Source organism: Megascapheus bottae, chromosome 4, assembly GCF_031878675.1.
Source record: "Megascapheus bottae isolate mThoBot1 chromosome 4, mThoBot2.hap1, whole genome shotgun sequence".
NCBI classification, from domain to species: Eukaryota; Metazoa; Chordata; class Mammalia; order Rodentia; family Geomyidae; genus Megascapheus; species Megascapheus bottae.
The window spans coordinates 18,388,477-18,397,797 of record NC_143512.1 but is presented as its reverse complement, the minus strand read 5'-3'; the positions used below and the strand labels follow the sequence as shown (position 1 = coordinate 18,397,797).

The 9,321-nt window shown below is 37.8% G+C and overlaps 1 protein-coding gene across 2 annotated transcripts in view; it reads left to right on the top strand.

The window, feature by feature from the left end:
• Positions 1-795: 795 nt before the first annotated feature.
• The window catches only part of Fer (FER tyrosine kinase), a 432,292-nt gene continuing 423,766 nt past the window's right edge, over positions 796-9,321 (top strand). For both annotated transcript variants that reach the window (XM_090331531.1, XM_090331522.1), the window contains exon 1: positions 796-911. The gene's annotated coding sequence lies outside the window, so the exon portion shown is untranslated. The remainder of the gene's footprint in view (positions 912-9,321) is intronic.

The window sequence follows — 9,321 nt, the reverse complement described above, 5'->3', positions numbered from 1 at the left end:
AAGCAAGGGAGGGGGGGAGAATGAAGAGAGATGGAAAAGTCAAGGCCAGGAGCACCAGAGGAAGCGAGTTTTGGGAGTTGCTTTTCACCACTGTAACAAAATACCTGAGAGAAATGATTTAAAACAGATAAATACTTATTTTAGCTCGCAGTTTGGAGGTTTTGGGCCATGGTCATTTGGTTCTATTGATCTTAGGCTGTAGTGAGGCAGAACTTTGTGGAGGGAAATATGGTGGCAGCTAGGAAACAGAGACAAAAGGACCATGAACTGAAGACATGACTCCAGTTATCTACTTCCTCCAAGTGCCATCAAATTGTGAATCCTTAAATGGATTAATCCATTGATAAGATTAGTCCTCATAATCTAATCATTCCATAAAAGCCCATCAGCTAACAACCAATTTCTTTTTCACACATGAGCCTATGGGGAGGGGGAAATCACTTCCTATCTAAGCTTTAACAGGAATTACAAGCACAGATGTATGGGTGAGCTGAAAAAAAAAAACAGATGGTAAGCAGGAAATGGTACAATCTGGGAAAGAGATGAAAAGTAGGACACAATTGCAAAGTCAAAAAAATTTTTTTTATCTTCCCTATAATTAAGGCCAGCCTCCAGTCTAGCTAGAAATTTTATCCCTGAATATGAAGAGGGGGAAAAGAATAGAAAAAGTCATGGAAGTCCAGGGGTATTTACTTTAGGAAATGAAGCCTTAGTAGATTTTTTTTTGCTTTGTTCATTCATAAAGTCAAGATCTGAATCTTTCTTATCTTTTAAATACATTCTGCCAATAGGAATGACAGCCATAGAAGGTGACTTCAGAGGGAACAGAGGCCTATGTGTGCTGCAGGCAGAGACATACAGTAATGCAGACTCCACATTTCAGTATGGGACCAGGCCCGGACCAGTGTGTGGTAAGAAAGACTTTAATGCATTTTGTTATGTTGAAAGGGCCATTCAGCTGTCAAACTGACCTCAAATAAATACTGTCACCCTCTGAAACCTTGAAAAAGCCCTTCTCTTTGCAACTCTGATTACAGCTGAAGCTGACATTCTACAGTGCACAATGATTTATGCAGCAAAAGATGACTGGCTGCAGGGAAGCAAAGGATTTTCTTTTGTAAGAATTTCTGTCATGACCTTTCCTGACCCTCAACCCTAGTGGTTGGAATTTCAAAGTTAAATGAATGCCTTTTTCATGAGTTATTGAGTTTTTCTATCTTGTATTTAGCTTAACTTGATACATGGGGGAACAAAGGGATAAAGGGCTCTATTCAGTCAAATGTCTGAATTAATGATCTCCTAAATGTCTGGGGTTTTGATGGTGTGTGTGTGTGTGTGTGTGTGTGTGTGTGTGTGTGTGTGTGTGTGTGTGCGCGCGCGCGTGCGCGTGTTTGCACATGCGCACACACGTGCAAGTGCACACTTGCGAGGGCACATAAGCTAGTCAAGGGGCTTGAACTCAGGGCTTAGGCATTGTCCCAGAGCAATTTTTGCACAAGGATAGCACATCTCCATTTCTGTCTTTTTAATAGTTAATTGAGATAATAGTTTCACAGACTTTCCTGTCCAGGCTGGCTTTGAACTGTGATCCTTGAATCTCATCCTCTTATGTATCTAGGAATGTGCTATCAGCATCCAGCTTGGATGATGTATTTGAGGCTGTGGCATATACAGTATTTTCGATGAGAAATGCAGTTCTTTTTTTGTGGAGGTTTCTTTTTTTTCTTTTTTTTATTGTAATTAATAAAAGGGTTACATGATATTTGCCAGATAGAAGGTGCATTAATTCACATACATTGATACCCTTTCACATGTTTTGGTACCCATTACCCTCCCCCCACCCCCCACTTTGTTTTCCCCCTTCCCTATCAAATTTCAAATAACCAAATACAAATAAATTCGATATATCAGATAACAAAGTGAGATACTATAACGATATGAGATACCCAAGGCACAGCAAAGGAGATGAGAGATAACATAGTACATTAAGGACAACAATCATTCATTATATGGCTTTTGTTTCAATATCCTGGAAGTCCTTTCAATTAGCTTCACACTAATATGGCCTTATGTATCAAGGTTTTGGTCTATTGCAGATCTCTGCTAGTAGAGCCCAAGGTTTCTACAGATTATGACAAATGAGGGAAACCATTGAGCCTAAGTTCCTTTGAGTCTGGCTTACTTCACTTAATATGATCTTTTCTAAGTCTTTCCATTTCCTAACAAGTGGGTCGATGTCATTTTTTCTAACAGCAGCATAGAATTCCGTTGTGTACAAATACCACAACTTGTTGATCCACTCATCAACTGAGGGACATCTAGGTTGGTTCCATATCTTTGCTATGGTGAATAATGCTGCAATGAACATTGTTGTGCTAGTGGATTTAGTATGCCCTAGATTATGGATGGTTGGGTAAATGCCAAGTAGTGGAATTGCTGGGTCATAGGGGAGTCCTATGTTTAGCCTTTTGAGGAACTGCCATACTGCTTTCCATAGTGGTTGAATGAGTTTGCACTCCCACCAACAGTGTAGTAGTGATCCTTCCTGGCCACATCCCCTCCAGCATCTGTTGTTACTAGTTTTCTTGATCCTGCCCATTCTAACTGGAGTGAGGTGGAATCTTAGAGTTGTTTTGATTTGCATTTCTTTTATGACCAGAGATGTTGAACATTTCTTCATGTGTCTATAGGCCATTTTTGTTTCTTCTTCAGAGAAGACTCTTTAAGTCTTTGGCCCATTTTTTAATGGGATGGTTGTTACTTTGGAGATTAGTTTTGGAGTGATTCAATTTTTTGAGCTGTTGATATATTTTAGATATGAGGCCTTTGTCTGTTGTATGGTTGGTGAAGATCTTCTCCCACTCTGTAGGCTTCCTAATTAATTTACTAGCTATGTCCTTTGCCATACAAAAGCTCTACAGTTTAATGCAGTCCCACTTATCCAGCCTTTCTCTGATTTGTTGTGATTCTTGGTCCTTATTAAGAAAGTTTGGACCTGTGCCAAGGAGGCCTAGTGTATCTCCTATTCCTTCTTGTAAAGTTTTCAGAGTGTCAGCTTTTACCTCCAGGTCTTTGATCCATTTGGAGTTAATTCTAGTACAGGGTGACAAAGAAGGATCCAACTTTAGTTTTCTGCAGGTGCTTAACCAGTTCTGGCAGCACAACTTGTTGAAGAGGCTGTCTTTCTTCCATTCTATTTTTTTGGCTCCCTTGTCAAAGATTAGGTGACCATAAGTCTGTGGTTTAATATCTGGGTCCTCAGTTCTATTCCATTGGTCTTCAGGCCTGTTCTTGTGCCAGTACCAAGCTGTTTTGATAATTATAGCCCTGTAATAGAGTCTAAAGTTTGGAATTGAAAGAGAAATGCAGTTTGTTATAGAAAACTGATTAGTAAAATGATGCTGAGGCTCCATTGAGGGTGATCCCATTTGGAGGATGGTTTTTCCTTCTCTGCTGGTGTTGACTTGGTTGCAAGGAATAGCTTTGCACAAACACATAGCCTTGGCCCTACCAAAGGATTGGTAGAGAGAGGAAAAATTGTATTTACCTTCATTTTGCCAAAACAAATCTGGTGATTAGTTGCAAGAAAAACTGAATATCCACTGCATCATGGAGCAGACAAGGCTAGCAGGCCTCCATTTCCCTGAAATTGCCTTAGAAATAGGTTTTATAGTTAAATTTAAAGTTTCCATCTATGAGAACATTCGTAGCTCATATCTATAATCCTAACTATTCAGGAGGTTAACATCTGAGGGTGACAGTTTGACACCAGCTGAGGCAGGAAAGTCTGTGAATTTCTCACCTTCAATTTACCACCAAAAAGAAATGGATCTGTAGCTCAATTGGTAGAGCATCAGGTTAAGGGAAAGTTTCCTGGCTCTAAGTTCAAGTCCAAACACCAGCACACACAAACATTTCCACTGTTTTATAATAGTCATCTGATACCACAGGAAGTACCAGCTGGAAATAAGTATTACAAGAAAGGTACACACACATTTTCTAACTACCTTTTAAATCCACTGGGCCTTTGTGTAATTCCATGGCACATTAAGCTGTGATAGAAGTACACAAAAATCGTATATTCAGAAGTACTGAGAGTAAACTCCACAGGACAAAAAGTGTTGTCCATTTTGTAAAGTTATAAGAATAATAAGGCACTCAGGACATAAGTCAGTGTTAGAGCTTTTGACTAGCATGTTTCAAGTCAGATCTGATCATTGCCCCCATGAACAACAACAACAAAAATGACAATGACAAAACAAACCAAAAAGATCAGTGATAGCAGCTATGCCTTATTAAGAGTTTACTATGTCAAGCCCTGTGGCATAAAGTTTACATTTCTTAGATCTTTTATTTTGTTATTATTGTTGGTGGTGGTACCAGAGTTTAAACTCAGGTCCTTATGCTTGCTCATATTGCTTGGTGACCTGGTATCTGGTATTTTTCCCATTTGAGTTCTGACTCTAAGCCAGTTTTTTTTTTTTTTTTTTTTTTGATTATTTTGGAGATAGCCTTTGGGACTTTTCTGTTCAGGTGGCTTCAAACTTTGAACCTCCTCATCTTAGTCTTCTGAGCAACTAGGTTTATCTGCATAAGCCATGAGTGCCTGGCTTCTCATTTGATATTTAAAAAAACCGGGCCGGGAGTTTGGCCTAGTGGTTAAAGTGCTTGCCTAGCATGCATGAAGACCCGGGTTCGATTCCTCGGTACCACATATATAGAAAAAAGCCGGAAGTGGTGCTGAGGCTCAAGTGGTAGAGCTCTAGCCTTGAGAAAGTCCAAGGACAGTGCTCAGGCCCTGAGCTCAAGCCCAGGACTGGCACAAAAAAAAAAAACCCTATGAAATATATATTATGGCTGAGAAATTCAATTTATATTGAAAAATCAGTTTCTTTAAAGTCACCCAGAACCTGAAGACAGAAAACAGTGATGATTTTGTGCCATCTATTGAAGAATAGGTAGGAGGGAATGAAAGTGGCCTCTAGGAGATATACTAGAACAACACAGGATGAAAGTCATATTGCAAATCATGAATTGTCAGCTATGGTGAGTCTGTATAAGAGGCTAAAAATAACAGAATGTGCTGAATAGTATCTGGATCATGGCTTCTCAAGCTTTATTATGGGCATGCAGTATTTAGATATCACGTTAGAATGTATATCTAACACCATGGTAGGACCTGGTGTTTAGCATTTCTAGTAAGATTCTGGGTTATATAATGTCTCTGATCTGAGGATACATTGTGAATAGTCATGTTCTAGTCCATTGGTGCCAAAAGTTGGTCTAGAATCAGTGTTTAACAGTATACCAAGATATCCATAGGATAATGAAAAGAACGCATTAAGAATTAGGCTAAGTATGATGGTACATGACTGACCTCCCAGTACCTGGGAGGTGAAGGTAGGAAAGACATGGTCCAAGACTGTCTGGAACAAAAGCATGGGACTGTATGTGAAAAACAAATGTAAAGCAAAAGAGCTGCAGACTTGGCTAAAGTGCAGAGTGCTTATCTAGATTACACAAAGCCCAAAGTTCAATCTTCACTGCCACTTCACTATATATATGTATATATGTACATGTGTACACATTAGTATGTATGTATGTATGTATGTATGTATGTATGTATGTATGTATGGTGATAAAGCCATGGCCCATTTAAATTCTGTATGTGAGAGAAAACGTGATACTTAGCTTTCTGGTTCTGACTTGGTTCAATTAAATAATATTTTCAGTTCCACCCACTTTCTTACAAATGGTGTGATTTTTTTCTTTCTTTTTATGGCTGAATATTTCCATTGTATATAGATACCACATTTTACAATCCATTTATCTGCTGTTAGGTACCTATTCTGATTCTGTAACTTGGCAATCACGAATAGTGCTGTGATAAACATGAGAGTGTTGGTACCTCTAGAGAATGCTTACTTTGATTCCTTTGCATAAACACACAGAGTGGTATACCGGGATCATATAATAGCTCTAGTTTTAGTTTTTGAAATTTCCCCACTGGCTGTACTAAGTTACATTACCACCAATATTGTAAAGTTTTACTATTCCTCCACATTTTTGCCAACATTTGTTGTTGGATGTTTTCTTCTTAACAACCATTATGCCATCATGATTAGGGGTAGGAAAGGACCTCAATGTAGTTTTTATGTAGTTTTTGACTCACATTTATCTGATGACTACAGATTTGAATCTTTTTTTCATGTAGTTATTGGACTATTTCTTTGAAAATTGTCTGTTTAGTTCAATTGCCTACTTACTGCCTGGGTTATTTGTTCTCCTGGGGTATAATTTTTTTTAATTGTTTACATTTTCTAGATTTTTTTTAAACTCCCCGTTATACAAATTCCTGCCAAAGAGTTCCTACCATTCTTTAGGCCATCTCTTCACTGTAGCAACTGGTTTTTGTTTTTTCCTGAGCAGAAGCCTTTAAATTTCATACAATCCTATTGGCCAATTCTTGTTATTTCCTGAGATACAGAGGTCCTTCCTCAAGTAGTTTCCAAATTTCATATCTTACATTTTGAATTGATTTTTTGTACAGAGTAAGAGATAAGTCTTCTATGTGTGAAAATCTACGTTTTTTTTCCTGCCATTTGTTGAAGAGAATTTTTTAAGTCCCTTTGTCAAGAATCAAGTGGATGCAATTATGTGGGCTTATTTCTGGGTCTTTCAGATTATTCCATTGGTCTTTGAGTCTCTTTTTATGTCACGACCATACTATTTGTGTTATTATTATTCTGTACTCTAATTTGAAATCAAGTATGTGGTATTTCTAGAAGTGTTCTAATGCTAAAGGGAACTTAGGGTATTTTGAGTCTTTCATGCTTCCATATACATTTTAGAAGGGTTTTTTTTTCTATTTTCATGAAGAATTTCATTGAGATTATAATGGACATTGCGTTAAATCTCTAAATGTCTTTAGCAATTCATAGTCTCACAATATTAATTCTGCTAACCCATGAGCATGGAAGATCTTTCTGTTTTCTTGTGTACTGTTCATTTTCTTTCTTCAGTGTTTCTTGGTTTTCACAAGGGACAAATAGTAGGGGTCTTTTCTTCCTTAGTGGGTTCTAAACATTTTTTAAGGCTAGAACAGATAATATTGTTTTCTGATTTCTTTTTCACTGTGGTAAACAAATACTGGTGATTTTTTTTACTACTTCATTGAAAACGTTTCTCAGATCTAAGGTTTTTTGTGTAGCCTTCAAGATATTTTATATGCAAGATCGTATATTGTCTATAATTAGCTTTTTCATCTCCTGTTTATATTCCTCTTTTCCTTTTGTCTTGTCTTATTGCTCTGGCTCAGAATTTAAACACAATACTGAATGAGAATGAATAGAGGAAAATTATTTGCTCCCATTCATTATATATACTTATCATACATAGACTTTATTATGTTGATATATGCCCCCCCTAGTTTTTTCACAACTTTTTATCATGGAAAGAATGCCTTCCCCACTATCTCCCCAGCCTGTGCCACCATTGTGTTTTCCCTGACCCAGAACCATACTGTCTAACTTGAAATTTTATTTCCATTGGTGACTCACTGGAATCTGTTCTCCCCATTTCTAAGTGTTCTGTAACTGCCCAGGCTAAAATCCTCTAAAAACTTCACACTGCACTCCCAGTAAAACCCAAATTCAGTGTCTAGACTTTCCAAATCTGATATTCCACCTTACTTCCTACCATAATACTTTTTGCCTCCCCGCAACCACATAAATCTACAACATGCCAAGGCCATTCTCACTGTAGGAACTTTGCTGTTATGCATAACATTTTTTTCTTTCATATATTTTTATTGTAATTAATAGAAGGGTTACATTATATTAGCCAGATAGAAGGTGCATTAATTCACATTTTTTATTCTCCCATATTATCTTCTTTATCAGTGTAACACTGATGTTTTCCACATCAGTTCCACCTTTAACCTCAGAATATAAACTTCAAGAGTACTAGAGGCACTGTCTTGTTCTATACTAGGCCCAGATAACCAAAGCACTACTGGCACTCTTTTCTCTCTCTCTGTCTTTCTGTCTCTGTCTCTGTCTCTGTCTCTCTCTCTCTCTCTCTCTCTCTGTCTTTCTTTCTTTCATTCTTTCTTTCTTTCTTTCTTTCTTGAATTTAGGGCCTGGGCACTGTCCTTGGACACTTTTTGCTTAAAGTTAGCACTCTGCTACTTGAGCCAGAGTGCCACTTCTGGCTTTTTCTGTGTATATGGTACCAAGGAATTGAACCCAGGGCTTTGTGCATGCTAGGTGAGCACTCTACCACTAGGCCACACTCCCAACCCCTATTTGGCATTCTTTAAATGATTGATTAATAACAAATGAATATATGTAAATTAACTTTCATCAAGTAGTATTATATAAATACCCTTTTGGCTATAAATTTTTTTGTCTGGTCCTGGGGCTTGAAATTCAGGGACTGGGCTCTGTCCCTGAGCTTCTCAGTGCTCAAGGTTAGTAGTCTACCACTTGAGCCACAGCACCACTTTTTGCTTTTTCTGAATTATCCCTTGGAGATAAGAGTCTCACAGACTTTCCTACTCAGGTTAGCTTTGAACCGTAATCCTCATATCCTAGGATTACAGGTATAAACCACCAACATTTAGTTATAAGCTTTTTGAGAGACAAAATTCTGCAAGCAATCAACAATAGTATAATTCAGCACTAGAATCATATTGTAAAAGTACCAGCAGGCTAAATTTTTAAATATTCTTTTTATTGTAATTAATAGAAGGGTTACATTATATTCGCAATATAGAAGGTACATTACTTCACAAACATTGATACACCTTCTTATGTTTTGTTTTTTACCAGTCCTGGGCTTGAGCTCAGGGCCTGAGCACTGTCCTTGGACTTTCTCAAGACTAGAGCTCTACCACTTGAGCCTCAGCACCACTTCTGGCTTTTTTTTTATGTCTGTGGTACCGAGGAACAGAACTCAGGTCTTCATGCATGCTAGGCAAGCACTCTAACACTAGGCCAAACTCCTGACGTCACCTTTCATGTCTTTGTCCCCATTTCCCTCTCCTCCTCCCCTCCCCTCATTTTGTTTTCCCCCTTCTATATCTTATTTCAAATAAACAAATAAGCATATATACAATATACCAGATAACAAGATATTATAACAATATGAGATAACCAAGGGACAACCAAAGTGATGAGAAATAACATAGTACATTAAGAACAACAATCACACATTATATGGCTCTTATTTCCATATCCTGGAGGTCCTTTCATTTATCCTCATCCTATATGGCCTTATGTATCTAGGTTTTGCCCTATTGTAAACCTCTGCTAGGAGAGT